Consider the following 19,564-nt stretch of genomic DNA (forward strand, 5'->3'; position numbering starts at 1 on the left):
CATCACTAAAAATAAGGTGCAGTTTAAGTTATCCGTTATTTAAAAAAGAATACTAAACTCACCCTGACTGTACCGCTGCAGCTTTCTAACCTCAGCGGCTCCGGCCACCAGCCCGCAGCACAGCGCTCTTCTACCAACGAGGTGACATTTGCACCTCTAACCCAATAGCAAACGTCACCTCATTGAAGGAAAGCACTGTGCCATGGGTGGCTGGAGCTGCTGGAGTTAGCAAGCTGCAGCGGCACAGTCAGGGTGAGTTTAGCACCCTTTATTTTTAATAACTGATGACTTAAAAGGATACTAAACCCAAAGTTTTTCTTTCATGATTCAGATAGAGCATGCAGTTTTAAGCAACTTTCTAATTTACTCCTATTATCAGTTTTCTTCGTTCTCTTGTTATCTTTATTAGGGTTGCACCGATACCATTTTTTTAAGACAGAGTAAAAGTACCTTTTTTTTAATGTCATGTGACAGTTTCTCAAGCTCAATATCAATACAGACTAATGATTTAAGATAGCTTCTTTATAATTATGAAGAACTGTAACTCTAAACACATTATGGAATAATAAAACAGTTTTATTTGCTTGTTGTCACAAAGTGTAAAAACTCTAAGAAATTTCACAGAAAATGTTTATATGTAAAAATTTTACAATAAAATCACAACCAACCAAAAGTGCAATACAGTTAAAAATATAACAGTGCACTGTTTAATCATGGGGAACAACAGTATGGGATAGATTACATTGACTGGTAAGCTTTACCAATGCTCACATTACATGTCCAACTCCATTAAAGTCTATGGAGTTGGAAATGTGAACTCTTCCTGCAATTATATAAGCCAAGGATGTTCCTCAGAGTACAGTATGTTTTGAGCATGATTGTGCAAGATGAGAACTAGCAGTATAACAGGCAATCTAACAATTAGAATACATTTTTCAAAAGTTAGTGGCAAGTTCTTTTTAAGGAACAGAAGCATCTCTGCATATTCAGCTATAAGTCTGTTTCTTTTATCAGTATGGACGTTTGATGCTAAGCTGAACAGTCTCACTTTCCACACTACTGCATGGGGCAGAAATATATTTTTGGGCCATTAAATCTGTTTATTAACTGCCCAGTACTTCAGGGGTTTATCTGAATGAGGTACAATGATCTCTCCTAGGTAGGCTTCCAGCTGTATAGTAGCAGCTTTTGGAGCACTGCTCTCAGACAAACAATAATACAAATACCAACATTTTTTATTGGCAAAACAGAAGTGAACAACTTTTAGTTAAGTCTCCAAACCAGCTTAAAATGAAAAAAACGCCACAAGATGGCGTATCGGTAAGATCTGGAGGTATCGGTTTAAATATCGGTGCATTTGCACGAGTACAATTACTGGCTAGCATGAACGCGCTTTAAGAAACAGAATGAGTTCGGAGGTAGCCGCATGCAAATTAGAAGCCGTGGGCGTTGTTCTTGATGCTGGAGACGCCAATGGGGGAGCCAATCTGTTAGATACCGATAGATTTGTCACAGCAAAATAAAAAAATTTTTTTAACATGGGTGGAGGAACGATTAGCGGTTTGCACACAATGCGAAAGGGAAAAAAGGTATTTAGAAACAGATGTTTAAAAATTCATGAATGATAGTTAACTTTATTTCTCCAACATAGGTGTGTCCGGTCCACGGCGTCATCCTTACTTGTGGGATATTCTCTTCCCCAACAGGAAATGGCAAAGAGCCCAGCAAAGCTGGTCACATGATCCCTCCTAGGCTCCGCCTACCCCAGTCATTCTCTTTGCCGTTGTACAGGCAACATCTCCACGGAGATGGCTTAGAGTTTTTTAGTGTTTAACTGTAGTTTTTATTATTCAATCAAGAGTTTGTTATTTTGAAATAGTGCTGGTATGTACTATTTACTCAGAAACAGAAAAGAGATGAAGATTTCTGTTTGTATGAGGAAAATGATTTTAGCAACCGTCACTAAAATCCATGGCTGTTCCACACAGGACTGTTGAGAGCAATTAACTTCAGTTGGGGGAACAGTGAGCAGTCTCTTGCTGCTTGAGGTATGACACATTCTAACAAGACGATGTAATGCTGGAAGCTGTCATTTTCCCTCTGGGATCCGGTAAGCCATGTTTATTACGATTGTAAATAAGGGCTTCAAAAAGGGCTTATTAAGACTGTAGACTTTTTTTGGGCTAAATCGATTGATTATTAACACATATTTAGCCTTGAGGAATCATTTTATCTGGGTATTTTGATATAATAATATCGGCAGGCACTGTTTTAGACACCTTATTCTTTAGGGGCTTTCCCAAAGCATAGGCAGAGCCTCATTTTCGCGCCGGTGTTGCGCACTTGTTTTTGAGAGGCATGGCATGCAGTCGCATGTGAGAGGAGCTCTGATACTTAGAAAAGACTTTCTGAAGGCGTCATTTGGTATCGTATTCCCCTTGGGGCTTGGTTGGGTCTCAGCAAAGCAGATACCAGGGACTGTAAAGGGGTTAAAGTTCAAAACGGCTCCGGTTCCGTTATTTTAAGGGTTAAAGCTTCCAAATTTGGTGTGCAATACTTTTAAGGCTTTAAGACACTGTGGTGAAAATTTGGTAAATTTTGAACAATTCCTTCATGTTTTTTCGCATTTGCAGTAATAAAGTGTGTTCAGTTTAAAATTTAAAGTGACAGTAACGGTTTTATTTTAAAACGTTTTTTGTACTTGTTATCAAGTTTATGCCTGTTTAACATGTCTGAACTACCAGATAGACTGTGTTCTGAATGTGGGGAAGCCAGAATTCCTATTCATTTAAATAAATGTGATTTATGTGACAATGACAATGATGCCCAAGATGATTCCTCAAGTGAGGGGAGTAAGCATGGTACTGCATCATTCCCTCCTTCGTCTACACGAGTCTTGCCCACTCAGGAGGCCCCTAGTACATCTAGCGCGCCAATACTCCTTACTATGCAACAATTAACGGCTGTAATGGATAATTCTGTCAAAAACATTTTAGCCAAAATGAACACTTATCAGCGTAAGCGCGACTGCTCTGTTTTAGATACTGAAGAGCATGACGACGCTGATATTAATATTTCTGAAGGGCCCCTAACTCAGTCTGATGGGGCCAGGGAGGTTTTGTCTGAGGGAGAAATTACTGATTCAGGGAACATTTCTCAACAAGCTGAACCTGATGTGATTGCATTTAAATTTAAGTTGGAACATCTCCGCATTCTGCTTAAGGAGGTATTATCCACTCTGGATGATTGTGACAAGTTGGTCATCCCAGAGAAACTATGTAAAATGGACAAGTTCCTAGAGGTGCCGGGGCTCCCAGAAGCTTTTCCTATACCCAAGCGGGTGGCGGACATTGTTAATAAAGAATGGGAAAGGCCCGGTATTCCTTTCGTCCCTCCCCCCATATTTAAAAAATTGTTTCCTATGGTCGACCCCAGAAAGGACTTATGGCAGACAGTCCCCAAGGTCGAGGGAGCGGTTTCCACTTTAAACAAACGCACCACTATACCCATAGAGGATAGTTGTGCTTTCAAAGATCCTATGGATAAAAAATTAGAAGGTTTGCTTAAAAAGATGTTTGTTCAGCAGGGTTACCTTCTACAACCAATTTCATGCATTGTCCCTGTCGCTACAGCCGCATGTTTCTGGTTCGATGAGCTGATAAAGGCGGTCGACAGTGATTCTCCTCCTTATGAGGAGATTAAGGACAGAATCAATGCTCTCAAATTGGCTAATTCTTTCACCCTAGACGCCACTTTGCAATTGGCTAGGTTAGCGGCTAAGAATTCTGGGTTTGCTATTGTGGCGCGCAGAGCGCTTTGGTTGAAATCTTGGTCGGCTGATGCGTCTTCCAAGAACAAGCTACTTAACATTCCTTTCAAGGGGAAAACGCTGTTTGGCCCTGACTTGAATGAGATTATCTCGGATATCACTGGGGGTAAGGGCCACGCCCTTCCTCAGGATCGGCCTTTCAAGGCAAAAAATAAACCTAATTTTCGTCCCTTTCGTAGAAACGGACCAGCCCAAAGTGCTACGTCCTCTAAGCAAGAGGGTAATACTTCTCAAGCCAAGCCAGCTTGGAGACCAATGCAAGGCTGGAACAAGGGAAAGCAGGCCAAGAAACCTGCCACTGCTACCAAGACAGCATGAAATGTTGGCCCCCGATCCGGGACCGGATCTGGTGGGGGGCAGACTCTCTCTCTTCGCTCAGGCTTGGGCAAGAGATGTTCTGGATCCTTGGGCGCTAGAAATAGTCTCCCAAGGTTATCTTCTGGAATTCAAGGGACTTCCCCCAAGGGGGAGGTTCCACAGGTCTCAGTTGTCTTCAGACCACATAAAAAGACAGGCATTCTTACATTGTGTAGAAGACCTGTTAAAAATGGGAGTGATTCATCCCGTTCCATTAAGAGAACAAGGGATGGGGTTCTACTCCAATCTGTTTATAGTTCCCAAAAAAGAGGGAACGTTCAGACCAATCTTAGATCTCAAGATCTTAAACAAGTTTCTCAAGGTTCCATCGTTCAAGATGGAAACCATTCGAACTATTCTTCCTTCCATCCAGGAAGGTCAATTCATGACCACGGTGGATTTAAAGGATGCGTATCTACATATTCCTATCCACAAGGAACATCATCGGTTCCTGAGGTTCGCATTCCTGGACAAACATTACCAGTTCGTGGCGCTTCCTTTCGGATTAGCCACTGCTCCAAGGATTTTCACAAAGGTACTAGGGTCCCTTCTAGCTGTGCTAAGACCAAGGGGCATTGCTGTAGTACCTTACTTGGACGACATTCTGATTCAAGCGTCGTCCCTTCCTCAAGCAAAGGCTCACACGGACATTGTCCTGGCCTTTCTCAGATCTCACGGATGGAAAGTGAACGTGGAAAAGAGTTCTCTATCTCCGTCAACAAGGGTTCCCTTCTTGGGAACAATAATAGACTCCTTAGAAATGAGGATTTTTCTGACAGAGGCCAGAAAAACAAAACTTCTAGACTCTTGTCGGATACTCCATTCCGTTCCTCTTCCTTCCATAGCTCAGTGCATGGAAGTGATCGGGTTGATGGTAGCGGCAATGGACATAGTTCCTTTTGCACGCATTCATCTAAGACCATTACAACTGTGCATGCTCAGTCAGTGGAATGGGGACTATACAGACTTGTCTCCGAAGATACAAGTAAATCAGAGGACCAGAGACTCACTCCGTTGGTGGCTGTCCCTGGACAACCTGTCACGAGGGATGACATTCCGCAGACCAGAGTGGGTCATTGTCACGACCGACGCCAGTCTGATGGGCTGGGGCGCGGTCTGGGGATCCCTGAAAGCTCAGGGTCTTTGGTCTCGGGAAGAATCTCTTCTACCGATAAATATTCTGGAACTGAGAGCGATATTCAATGCTCTCAAGGCTTGGCCTCAGCTAGCGAGGGCCAAGTTCATACGGTTTCAATCAGACAACATGACAACTGTTGCGTACATCAACCATCAGGGGGGTACAAGGAGTTCCCTGGCGATGGAAGAAGTGACCAAAATCATTCTATGGGCGGAGTCTCACTCCTGCCACCTGTCTGCTATCCACATCCCAGGAGTGGAAAATTGGGAAGCGGATTTTCTGAGTCGTCAGACATTGCATCCGGGGGAGTGGGAACTCCATCCGGAAATCTTTGCCCAAGTCACTCAGCGGTGGGGCATTCCAGACATGGATCTGATGGCCTCTCGTCAGAACTTCAAAGTTCCTTGCTACGGGTCCAGATCCAGGGATCCCAAGGCGGCTCTAGTGGATGCACTAGTAGCACCTTGGACCTTCAAACTAGCTTATGTGTTCCCGCCGTTTCCTCTCATCCCCAGGCTGGTAGCCAGGATCAATCAGGAGAGGGCGTCGGTGATCTTGATAGCTCCTGCGTGGCCACGCAGGACTTGGTACGCAGATCTGGTGAATATGTCATCGGCTCCTCCTTGGAAGCTACCTTTGAGACGAGACCTTCTTGTTCAGGGTCCGTTCGAACATCCGAATCTGGTTTCACTCCAGCTGACTGCTTGGAGATTGAACGCTTGATCTTATCGAAGCGAGGATTCTCAGATTCTGTTATCGATACTCTTGTTCAGGCCAGAAAGCCTGTAACTAGAAAGATTTACCACAAAATTTGGAAAAAATATATCTGTTGGTGTGAATCTAAAGGATTCCCTTGGGACAAGGTTAAGATTCCTAGGATTCTATCCTTCCTTCAAGAAGGATTGGAAAAAGGATTATCTGCAAGTTCCCTGAAGGGACAGATTTCTGCCTTGTCTGTGTTACTTCACAAAAAGCTGGCCGCTGTGCCAGATGTTCAAGCCTTTGTTCAGGCTCTGGTTAGAATTAAGCCTGTTTACAAACCTTTGACTCCTCCTTGGAGTCTCAATTTAGTTCTTTCAGTTCTTCAGGGGGTTCCGTTTGAACCCTTGCATTCCGTTGATATTAAGTTATTATCTTGGAAAGTTTTGTTTTTAGTTGCAATTTCTTCTGCTAGAAGAGTTTCAGAATTATCTGCTCTGCAGTGTTCTCCTCCTTATCTGGTGTTCCATGCAGATAAGGTGGTTTTACGTACTAAACCTGGTTTTCTTCCAAAAGTTGTTTCTAACAAAAACATTAACCAGGAGATTATCGTACCTTCTCTGTGTCCGAAACCAGTTTCAAAGAAGGAACGTTTGTTGCACAATTTGGATGTTGTTCTCGCTCTAAAATTCTATTTAGATGCTACAAAGGATTTTAGACAAACATCTTCCTTGTTTGTTGTTTATTCTGGTAAAAGGAGAGGTCAAAAAGCAACTTCTACCTCTCTCTCTTTTTGGATTAAAAGCATCATCAGATTGGCTTACGAGACTGCCGGACGGCAGCCTCCCGAAAGAATCACGGCTCATTCCACTAGGGCTGTGGCTTCCACATGGGCCTTCAAGAACGAGGATTCTGTTGATCAGATATGTAGGGCAGCGACTTGGTCTTCACTGCACACTTTTACCAAATTTTACAAGTTTGATACTTTTGCTTCTTCTGAGGCTATTTTTGGGAGAAAGGTTTTGCAAGCCGTGGTGCCTTCCATTTAGGTGACCTGATTTGCTCCCTCCCTTCATCCGTGTCCTAAAGCTTTGGTATTGGTTCCCACAAGTAAGGATGACGCCGTGGACCGGACACACCTATGTTGGAGAAAACAGAATTTATGTTTACCTGATAAATTACTTTCTCCAACGGTGTGTCCGGTCCACGGCCCGCCCTGGTTTTTTTAATCAGGTCTGATAATTTATTTTCTTTAACTACAGTCACCACGGTACCATATGGTTTCTCCTATGCAAATATTCCTCCTTAACGTCGGTCGAATGACTGGGGTAGGCGGAGCCTAGGAGGGATCATGTGACCAGCTTTGCTGGGCTCTTTGCCATTTCCTGTTGGGGAAGAGAATATCCCACAAGTAAGGATGACGCCGTGGACCGGACACACCGTTGGAGAAAGTAATTTATCAGGTAAACATAAATTCTGTTTTTGCATGTAATTTCGATATATAAAGAGTGCAACCCCTGACTTTACTTTCACTTTAAATCTTGTGTTGGAGACAATTTTTCTTTTGGTTATTACTAGCGCTAAAAGAAAAGAAAAGCTGTGCAGCCCATCCATTGTTCCTATTTCATCAAATTGATAAACTGGGTCTCTGCGCAGTGCATGAATTTTAATGCAGGATGGTCTCCCAGTTTCATGTCTCTCAAGATATCTTTCTTCCAAAAAATGTTGCTGATAAAAAGCCATTGAAAAGGAAGCTGCTTTACATCTAAGATCAGTGTTTTTCAATTCCAGTCCTCAAGGCACACTAACCGGCCTGATTTTCATGATACATGAACTAGAGCACAGGCGAAATAATCAGTTAATGGGTGAAAGTAGGTTAGTAACCATGGTTACTGATCAGCTGATTATTTCACCTCTGTTATAGTTAATATATCATGGAAACCTGGCTCGTTGTTGTGTCTTGAGGAATGGAGTTAAAAAATACTTACCTTAGATGATCTGTGCCTATACATATACTGAGTGGACCAAGGACTAGAGGCAAGATATAGCAAACTTATAAAGCAACAAAGTTTTTTTTTTGCTATTGGGGCTTAAAATTCATTCGTGAAGGATATTTTACACAGAGATTTTCAGCACAGTTACTGTAGGATTTTTGCACCCTCTTGATTGGTCAGTGCTAAAAGGATAAGCCAAAATAAAGAGAAAATAAATTATGCTTTCTTCTATAAGGTAAGACGAATCCACGGATTCATCCTTTACTTGTGGGATATTATCCTCCTGCTAACAGGAAGTGGCAAAGAGCACCACAGCAGAGCTGTCTATATAGCTTCTCCCTTAGCTCCACCCCCCCAGTCATTCTCTTTGCCTACTCTTAAGTACTAGGAAGGGTAAAGTGAAAGAGGTGATAAAATATTAGTTTTTAATTTCTTCAAGCAAGAGTTTGTTATTTTAAATGGTACTGGTGTGTACTATTTACTCTCAGGCAGTAGATGGATGAAGACTTCTGCCTAGAGGATGATGATCTTAGCATTTGTAACTAAGGTCCAGTGCTGTTCCCACAGAGGCTGACGAGTACAGGAAACTTCAGTGTGAGGAACGTTTTCATGCTATGCAGCAGTGAGGTATGTTCAGTCATATTTTTCTGGAGAGACTGTGTATTTCAGAAAGGCTGACAGTATCCCCATGAGGGTAAGGGTAAGCAGTAATCCTAAGAGCTATAAGAAGGGCATTACTAAGCTTGCAAAAGGGGCTAATTACAAAAATGGTTGACACTGAATTGTAAATGTTTGTGGGCAAACGTTTTATGAACTGGGAGTGCTGTTTAACGTTTTGGGCAACTTTATTGAGGGTACACTTGGCTTATTTTTTTTGGGTCTCAGAACCCACATGGCTAGTTGAAAACCGCCCTGGTGCGGTTCTTTGAGGCTGTAGAGACATCGAGTGAGATGGGCGGGGCCTATTTTCGCGCCTCAGATGCGCAGTTATTTTCTCTCAGCAAGCTCTAACTCCTAAGGGCCATGGTGAATGTTTTGGGCCAAATCGAAGCTTTTACCCCATATTTACTATCCCTGAGGGCAGGTAGGGCCACAGCAGGGCTGTGGCAAGGTGCTGAGGTTTTTTTTTTCCCCGGATTTAGGCCTAATTTCAATCCGGTTTGCACATCAAAGGGTTAAATGTTAAAATTCCTTGTGGGGCAATCTTAACTACATGAAAATTTTTGTGACGGAGTCAAGGAAATCAAAGATTTTTATCCATCTGCCGAGCTCTTCATTCCATTACTCGGCCGTCAGTGGCTCAGTGTATGGAGGTAATCGGCTTAATGGTAGCGGCAATGGACATAGTTCCGTTTGCTAGCTTGCATCTCAGACCACTGCAACTATGCATGCTCAAACAGTGGAATGGGGATTATGCAGATTTATCTCCTCAGATAAATCTGGACCAAGAGACCAGAGACTCTCTTCTTTGGTGGTTGTCACAGGATCATCTGTCCAAGGGAATGTGTTTCCGCAGGCCAGCGTGGGTCATAGTGACGAAGGACGCCAGCCTATTGGGCTGTGGTGCAGTCTGGAATTCCCTGAAAGCACAGGGTTTGTGGACTCAGGAGGAGGTTCTCCTTCCGATAAATATTCTAGAACTGAGAGCGATATTCAACGCGCTTCAGGCGTGGCCTCAGCTGGCGTCGGCCAGATTCATAAGATTCCAGTCGGACAATATCACGACTGTAGCATATATCAATCATCAGGGGGGAACAAAGAGTTCTCTAGCGATGATAGAGGTTACCAAAATAATTTGATGGGCAGAGACTCACTCTTGCCATTTATCAGCAATCTATATCCCAGGAGTGGAGAACTGGGAAGCGTATTTTCTAAGTCGTCAGACTTTTCATCCGGGGGAGTGGGAACTCCATCCGGAGGTGTTTGCACAATTGATTCGGCAATGGGGCACACCAGAATTGGATCTGATGGCGTCTCGTCAAAATGCCAAACTTCCTTGTTACGGGTCCAGGTCAAGGGATCCTCAGGCAGTACTGATAGATGCTCTAGCAGTACCATAGTCGTTCAACCTGGCTTATGTGTTTCCACCATTTCCTCTCCTTCCTCGTTTGATTGCCAGCATCAAACAGGAGAGAGCTTCAGTGATTTTGATAGCACCTGCGTGGCCACGCAGGACTTGGTATGCAGACCTGGTGGTCTCTTCCACCATGGACTCTGCCACTGAGACAGGACTTTCTGATTCAAGGTCCATTCCAGCATCCAAATCTAGTTTCTCTGCGGCTGACTGCTTGGAGATTGAACGCTTGATCTTATCTAAGCGGGGTTTCTCGGAGTCGGTCATAGATACCTTGATTCAGGCTCGAAAGCCTGTCACTAGGAACATTTATCATAAGATATGGCGTAAATATCCTTATTGGTGCGAATCCAAAGGCTACTCATGGAGTAAGGTCAGGATTCCTAGGATTTTGTCCTTTCTCCAAGAAGGATTGGAGAAGGGGCTATCAGCTCGTTCCTTAAAGGGACAGATATCTGCTTTATCAATTCTACTGCACAAACGTCTGGCAGATGTTCCAGACGTTCAGTCGTTCTGTCAGGCTTTAGTTAGAATCAAGCCTGTTTTTAAACCTGTTGCTCCGCCATGGAGTTTGAATTTAGTTCTTAAAGTTCTTCAAGTGGTTCCGTTTGAACCTATGCATTCCATAGATATTAAGCTTCTATCTTGGAAAGTTCTGTTTTTAGTTGCTATCTCTTTGGCTCGAAGAGTTTCTCAACTATCTGCATTGCAATGCGACTTGCCTTATCTTGTTTTCCATGCTGATAAGGTGGTTTTGCGTACCAAACCTGGATTCCTTCCTAAGGTTGTTACTAATAGGAATATCAATCAGGAAATTATTGTTCCTTCTCTGTGTCCTAATCCTTCCTCTAAGAAGGAGCGTCTGTTGCACAACTTGGACGTGGTTCGTGCTTTGAAGTTTTACTTGCAAGCGACCAAAGATTTCTGTCAAACATCTTCTTTGTTTGTTGTCTATTCTGGAAAACGTAGAGGTCAAAAAGCTACGGCTAACTCTCTTGCCTTTTGGCTGAAAAGCATCATCCGTTTGGCATACGAGACTGCTGGACAGCAGCCTCCTGAAAGAATTACAGCTCACTCTACTAGAGCGGTGGCTTCCACATGGGCTTTTAAAAATTATGCTTCTGTTGAACAGATTTGTAAGGCTGCGACTTGGTCTTCGCTTCATACCTTTTCCAAATTTTACAAATTTGATACTTTTGCTTCTTCAAGGCTATTTTTGGGAGAAAAGTTCTTCAAGCAGTGGTGCCTTCTGTTTAACCATCTGTCTTGTCCCTCCCATTTATCCGTGTCCTGTAGCTTTGGTATTGTATCCCACAAGTAAAGGATGAATCCGTGGACTCTTCTTACCTTATAGAAGAAAAGTAAATTTATGCTTACCTGATAAATTAATTTCTTCTATGGTAAGACGAGTCCACGGCCCGCCCTGTCATTTTAAGACAGATTATATTTTTTTGATTTAAACTTCAGTCACCTCTGCACCTTGTAGTTTCTCCTTTTTCTTCCTGTACCTTCAGTCGAATGAATGGGGGGTGGAGCTAAGGGAGGAGCTATTATAGACAGCTCTGCTGTGGTGCTCTTTGCCACTTCCTGTTAGCAGGAGGATAATATCCCACAAGTAAAGGATGAATCCGTGGACTCGTCTTACCATAGAAGAAATTAATTTATCAGGTAAGCATAAATTTAGTTTCCCATACTTTCCATGTCTTTGCTCGTATCTCTAAGTAGTATTCACCAAGGTTTCATCTTCCCATTTTTTTAGTAATTTTTTTTTCAAGAATTGTACATTGCTGGAAAAACTGGGATTTTAGGCTTTGGGTTTCTGTCCAACTGTCTATAAAAAATGTTTTTATGGTTACCTGATAAATGCATTTATTTCTGGACATGGAGAGTCCACAACATCATTCCAATTACTAGTGGGATATTCAACTCCTGGCCAGCAGGAGGAGGCAAAGAGCACCCAGCAAAGCTGTTAAATGTAACTGCCTTACCCATAACCCCCAGTCATTCAGCCGAAAGGAAATGGAAAGGAAGAAAAACACAAGGGTGAAAAGATGCCTGAGGGTGGGGTCGTGGACTCTCCATGTCCGGAAAGTAAGAAATTTATCAGGTAAGCATAAATTTTGTTTTCTTTCCTATGACATGGAGAATCCATAACATCATTCCAATTACTAGTGGGAACCAATACCCAAGCTAGAGGACACAGAATGAACAGGGAGGGAGAAAAAAAGGCAGGAGGAACTAAACAGAAGGCAAAACCGCTTGAAGAGCTTTTCTCCCAAAAGAAGCCTCGCCCGAAGCAAAAGTATCAAATTTGTAGAATTTTGAAAAAGTATGAAGAGAGGACCATGTTGCCGCCTTGCAAATCTGATCCACAGAAGCTCCATTTTTGAAAGCCCAAGAAGAGGAGACAGCCCTAGCAGAATGAGACGTAATTCTCTCAGGAGTCTGCTGTCCAGTCGTCTCATAAGCAAAGCGAATCATACTTCTTAACCAGAGGGAAAGAGTAGTAGAAGTGGCTGTCTGACCCTTACGTTTTTCCAGAGAAAACAACAAACAGGGCAGAAGATAGCCGAAAATCTTTAGTAGCTTGCAAGTAGAATTTTAGAGCCCACACGACATCCAAGTTATGCAAGAGACGTTCCTTCTGATAAGAAGGATTAGGACAAAAAGAAGGAACAACAAGTTTCTGATTAATGTTTCAATCCAGTACCACCTTAGGGCCTGATTCTTACCAGGGCCTGTACAAAGGCTTGGACATCTGGTAGGTCTGCCTGACTTTAGTGCAAAAGGATAGATAACGCAGAAATCTGACCCTTTAGGGTACTGACCGATAAACCCTTTTCCAGGCCATCCTGAAGTAAAGGCAAAATCCAGGAGAACCCCTTAGATTTACACAAATAAAGATATTTACGCCATATCTTATGGTAAATCTTGCAAGTAACTGGGTTTCGAGCATGAATCATAGTTTCAATGACTGCTTCAGAAAAAACACGTTTAGACAGAACTAGACGTTCAATCTCCAAGCAGTTAGCTTCAGAGAATCTAGGTTTGGATGGAGGAAGGGACCCTGAAGTAGAAGGTCTTTCCTCTGAGGTAACCTCCAAAGAGGTAGAGATGACATCCTTACTAGATCCGTGTACCAGATCCTGTGAGGCCATGCAGGAGCTATTAGTATCACCGATCTCTCTTGTTTGATGCAAGCAATGACTCGTGGAAGGAGAGCAAATGGAGGAAACAGATAAGCCAGAGAAAACGTCTAAGGAACCACTAGAGCATCTATCAGAACGGTCTGAGGATCTCTTGACCTTAAACCGTACTTTGGAACCTTGACTTTTTGGCGTGACGCCATCAGATCCAACTCTGGAACCCCCCACTTGAGGGATATCTGAGAGAACACTTACGGATGCAGAGCCCACTCCCCAGGAAGAAAGGTCTGTCTGCTTAGAAAAATCTGCCTCCCAGTTGTCCACTCCTGGAATGTGGATGGCAGATAGAAGACAATCGTGGGCTTCCGCCCACTGCAGAATGCAAGTCACCTCCTTCATGGCTAAGGAACTCAGAGTGCCTCCCTGGTGGTTGATGTAAGCCACGGAGGTGATGTTGTCTGTTTGGAATCTTATACACCGGACCAACGACAGTTGAGGCCATTCTAATAGGGCATTGAAGATAGCTCTCAAATCCAAAATGTTTATGGGAAGAGAGGACTCTTCCCGAGACCACAGGCCCTGAGCCTTTAGAGGACCCCAAACAGCTCCCCAGCCCGACTGGCTGGCCTCCATAGTCACAATTTCCCATGAAGGTCTCAGAAAGCAACTGCCCTGAGACAGATGTTCCTGTGACACCCACCATGAGAGAGAGTCTCTTGTTAGAGGGTCCAGATGTATCCTCTGTGATAAATCTGAATGATCACTATTCCATTAACGGAGCATACAAAGTTGCAGGGATCGTAGATGGAACCGAGCAAAAGGAATGATGTCCATGGATGCCAGCATTAGACCAATCACCTCCATGCATTGAGCCACAGATGGACGAAAGGCAAACTGGAGAGAAAGGTAGGAAGCAAGAGTTTTGGTCTTTCTGACTTCCGTCAGGAAAATCTTCATTGACACAGAATCTATTATAGTCCCTAGGAAACGCACTTTGGTAGATTGAACAAGATAACTTTTTTCCAAATTCACCTTCCACCCATGGGAACAAAGAAAATACAACAACATCTCTGTAGTCTGTATGAGATTGGGCTAGTTGAAAAGATGACGCCTGAACCAAGTTGTTGTCTAGATAAGGCACCACATCAATTCCCTGGGATCTGATCACAGCCAATAGCGCCCCCAGAACCTTTGTAAATATTCTGGGAGCCGTGGCCAGACCAAATGGAAGTGCAACATATTGGAAGTGCTTGTCCCGAAAGGCAAACCTCAGATACTGATATTGTTCCCTAAAAATGGGAACATGAAGGTATGCGTCCTTCAGGTCTATGGTGGTCATAAACTGACCTTCCTGTACCAAAGTAAGAATGGAATGAATATAATAGTTTCCATCTTGAAGGACGGAACCCTGCGGAATTTGTTGAAACACTTGAGGTCTAGAACAGATTTGAATAGAATCCTAGACCCTGTTCTGTTAGAGAGGAACAATAACTCCCAGAGAGTATAGGTCGTTTACACAGTTTAAGAAGTCCTCCTTAATTTGATTTGAGGATAATATTGACAGGAGAAATCTGCCCCTTGGAGGGCAAGACTTGAATCCCATTCTGTAACCCTGGGACACTATGTCCACCGCCCAAGGGTCTGGGATATTGCGTATCCAGACTTGACAAAAAGGGGAAAGCCTGCCCCCCACCTGATCCACACTGGAATCGGGGGCGGAACCTTCATGCTGATTTAGAGTCAGCAGAAAGTTTCTTGTTTTGTTTTCCCTTGTTCCAGGGCTGGTTGGATTTCCAAGAGGATCTGGGTTGGTCAGGTTTTGAAGAATAAGAAGAGGACTTTTGTCCCTTAAAGTTACGAAAGGAACGGAAATGAGAAGTCTGATAACCTCTAGGCTCATTCTTCTTGTCCTGAGGTAGGAAAGATCCCTTTCCACCTGTAATTTCTGAAATGATCTCTGCCAGACCGGGTCCAAACAGAGTCTTTCCCTTGTATGGTAAAGCCAAAAGCTTGGTCTTAGAAGAGACATCGGCCGACCAAGATTTTAACCACAGAGTCCTGCAGGCTAGTACCATGAATCTAGACATCTTAGCTTCCAGACAAATTATCTGCATATTGGCATGACAGATAAAGGTATTGGCCAATTTGAGAGCTTTGATCCTATCTTGGATCTCCTCTACTGTAGTTTCCTCTGTAATAAGATCAGACAATGCATCGCACCAATAAGATGCAGCTCCCGCAACCGTAGCAATACTCACTGTCGGTTGCCACTGTAACCCTTGATGGATGTACATCTTTTTTAGGTAAGCCTCTAGCTCAGTGCTTTCCAAACTGTGTGTCGGGACACACTAGTGTGTCGGCAGCAGTGTGTAGGTGTGTCCCTGCTTCAGCACAAATTTTTTTAAATTTAATTTTAAAACATTTTTTTTTGTTTCTGACTTTCCGCCTACCTGCTACGCATATCACATGGTTGACACGTGACTGATACCTAGGGGGTCACAGATCATCTTAACCTATTGGTGCAGCTCAGTGGGAACTGAAACTATTCTGATTGGCGGCTTTGGCGGCACATTGACTCCTGACTGCACGTGTAGTCTCCTTAATTGGCATGTGATTGCACGTGTAGTCAGTGAGTGCGACAGCAGTGTTTTTGCAGCGCAGGCAGTAGTCAATCGGACTCACCGAGCTCTGAGGGCAGCAACTTAAATGCTGAGCTGAAGTCAGAAGTCAAAGGGTTGTTTTTTGCAGCTAGTTTCCAGTAGTGCATTGCTGCTCCTGCTCTTGATATATGGATAGGAAGGGGAAGCTTAAAAGTGTTTCATGAAAATGCAAGTGTCTAATATTCCACCAAATATTCAGAAATTGTGTTCATCCCATCAACCTCATGCATCCCATTTAAATAATAAGTAGCTATTGGTGTTGTTAAACTTTTTTTTAATTCTTGCACTTTCATACGGTTACTTGTAAATACATTTCGTTATTATACCATTTATGTATGTGTCCGTATCTCTTAAAACAATTTAGTTTAACCTCCTGTTTGCCAGTACAACTGAATTACTGTGTCGCGAAATTATGTAGGTCTAATAAGTGTGTCGCCAACATGAAAAGTTTGGAAAGCTCTGCTCTAGCTTCTTGTCCATTGGGTCCTTAAAAGAGCAACTATCCTCTATAGGAATGGTAGTTCTCTTAGCAAGAGTAGAAATAGTTCCTTCTACTCTAGAAACAGTGTGCCATGAATCACGAATAGAGTCAGCAACAGGAAACATTTTCTTAAAAACAGGGGAAGGGGAAAAAGGAACCCCTAACTTATCCCATTCCTGAGCAATAATTTCAGACATCTTCCTTGGGACAGGAAAAACCTTAGAAGATGGGGAATCATAAACTCTATCCAATTTTGAAGGTTTTGTGGGGTTGACAGCAACCGAAGGTTCAGAGTCGTCTAAAGTAGCTAAAACATCCTTCGATAGTAACCGGAGGTGTTCAAGCTTAAATCTAAAATTAGCCTCTTCAGTTTCTGAAGATTTTTCTGCTAAAGTGTCAGAGTCTGAGATCTCACCTTCAGAAGCTACTGAAGTATTCTCCTCACCAGACATCTGAGAAAAATTGGCTAATGCAGACCTAGAATTAGAAGCCTTACTATCAGGCAGATGTTTAGATTTTCTCTTACGCTTACCCGATAAAGGGAAAGCTGACAAAGTCGCTGTTATTGCAGAAGAAATCTGAGCGGCAAAATCCCCAGGTAAATAAACACCCCCAGGTGGATGAGAGGACACAGAAGGCACAGTATGAGAAACAATTAAGGCTTGGGACATCTGAGGAGAAAGCTGATGCATGTCACGCACAGCAGTATCCTGAGAGACACTTGGCTCAAAAGGGAGCATTTTTTCTTTAAATTTTTTTTTTTTTATAAACTTTCTTTATTAAAGCTTTCCAAGAACAGACAGGTATATACAAATCTTTTGCATTCACTCTAATGTATAACTTTCAATGTCTATAGCATTTATGATTTGAAATTATCTTTGTAGTCCAGTTATTCCTGTCTTTAAAGGCAGGAGCCCATAGAGTCTATTTCTATCTGCTCTTTTCAGCCATGTTAAGGTTATGAGAACAAAAATTAAAGGGACACTGAACCCAAATTTTTTCTTTTGTAATTCAGAAAGAGCATGCAATTTTAAGCAACTTTCTAATTTACTCCTATTATCAATTTTTCTTCGTTCTCTTGATATCTTTATTTGAAAAAGAAGGCATCTAAGCTTTTTTTGGTTTCAGTACTCTGGACAGCACTTTTTTTATTGGTGGATGAATTTATCCACCAATCAGCAAGGACAACCCAGGTTGTTCACCAAAAATGGGCCGGCATCTAAACTTACATTCTTGCATTTCAAATAAAGATACCAAGAGAATGAAGAAAATTTGATAATAGGAGTAAATTAGAAAGTTGCTTAAAATTTCATGCTCAATCTGAATCACGAAAGAAAAAAATTTGGGTACAGTGTCCCTTTAAACAAAAACTGCACCAGAATTTTTATTGTTTTAAAAGATAGATTATACCTTTATTACCCATTCCCCAGTTTTGCATAACCAACACAGTTATAATAATATACTTTTAACCTCTGTGATTATCTTGTATCTAAGCCTCTGCAAACTGCCCCTTTATTTCAGTTCTTTCGACAGACTTGCAGTTTAGCCAATCACTTCCTGCTCCCAGATAACTTCACGTTCACGAGCACAGTGTTATCTATATGAAATACGTGAACTAACACCCTCTAGTGGTGAAAAACTGCTCAAATGCATTCTGAAAAGAGGTGGCCTTCAAGGTCTAAGAAATTAGCATATGAACCTCCTAGATTAAGCTTTCATCTAAGAATACCAAGAGAACAAAGCAAAATTGGTGATAAAAGTAAATTGGAAAATTGTTTAAAACTACATGCTCTATCTGAATCATGAAAGTTTATTTTGGCCTAGACTGTCCCTTTAACAAGGTTTACCTAAAATAAAACATACAGCATAAGATGGAGTAAGATACAGCCATAATAAAATACAATATAAAGTCTAACTTATACAACTCCGTCAAGCAACCAATTATTGCCATCATTATTGTTAGTATCATCATTAAGAATAATAGGATTTCTCCATAATGCACTAATGTCAGTCAAAAGTCCATTGTCTTGTAAGCTGTTTTTCTAGGATATAAATTGTGTTTCTCCTGTTAAGTGTAGTCAGTCCACGGGTCATCCATTACTTATGGGATTATAACTCCTCCCTAACAGGAAGTGCAAGAGGATCACCCAAGCAGAGCTGCTATATAGCTCCTCCCCTCTACGTCACACCCAGTCATTCTCTTGCACCTAACTAATAGATAGGACGTGTGAGAGGACTGTGGTTGTTAAACTTAGTTTTTATTTCTTCAATCAAAAGTTTGTTATTTTAAACAGCACCGGAGTGTGTTGTTTTTTCTCAGGCAGCATTAGAAGAAGAATCTACCTGAGTTGTGTATGATCTTAGCGGACGTAACTAAGATCCATTTGCTGTTCTCGGCCATTCTGAGGAGCGAGGTAACTTCAGAACAGGGGACAGCGGGCAGGGTTCACCTGCAAAGAGGTATGTTGCAGTATATTATTTTCTAAGGAAGGGAATTGACTGAGAAAATACTGCTAATACCGATGTAATGCAAGTACAGCCTTAAATGCAGTAGTAGCAACTGGTATCAGGCTGATATGTATGTATGTTTGCACTGAAGTATTTCTGGGGAATGGCACTTCACTAAGAAAATACTGTATGCATATAAATTATAGCCTTTTCTGCAGTGAAAGCGACTAGCAACAGGCTTTTTATTAACATTTCATATATTTATATTTAAAACGTTTACTGGCATGTTAATCGATTTTTTTTCTCTGAGGTACTTGGTGAAAAATTTTATGGGCTTTATTTTCCACATGGCTATCGTTTATTTTTGAATAAAATCAGTTTACTGAGCTTCCCCACTGTTGTATTATGTGTGGGAGGGGCCTATTTTGGCGCTTTATTGCGCACTAGAAATTCAGTCACAGTCTTCCTTGTTCCCCCTGCATGATCCAGGACGTCTCTACAGAGCTCAGGGGTCTCCAAATCTAGTTTTGAGGGAGGTAATCACTCACAGCAGACCTGTGAGATTGTGCTTGACTGTGACAAAAACGTATATATATTTTAATTGTTATCCGGTTTTGTTATTAAGGGGTTAATCATCCATTTGCTAGTGGGTGCATTCCTTTGCTAAATCAATGCATTTACTGTAAAAATTTTGTTGCTATAACTAATCCGGTTCCTTGTTATTTCAACTGTGACAGT

At 42.2% G+C, this 19,564-nt stretch overlaps 1 protein-coding gene across 2 annotated transcripts in view; it reads left to right on the plus strand.

The window, feature by feature from the left end:
• Nucleotides 1–19,564, plus strand: part of KDM4B (lysine demethylase 4B) — a 233,457-nt gene that overhangs the window by 131,198 nt on the left and 82,695 nt on the right. The gene's annotated exons all lie outside the window — the stretch shown is intronic.

Source organism: Bombina bombina, chromosome 2 (assembly GCF_027579735.1).
Source record: "Bombina bombina isolate aBomBom1 chromosome 2, aBomBom1.pri, whole genome shotgun sequence".
Classification (NCBI taxonomy): domain Eukaryota; kingdom Metazoa; phylum Chordata; class Amphibia; order Anura; family Bombinatoridae; genus Bombina; species Bombina bombina.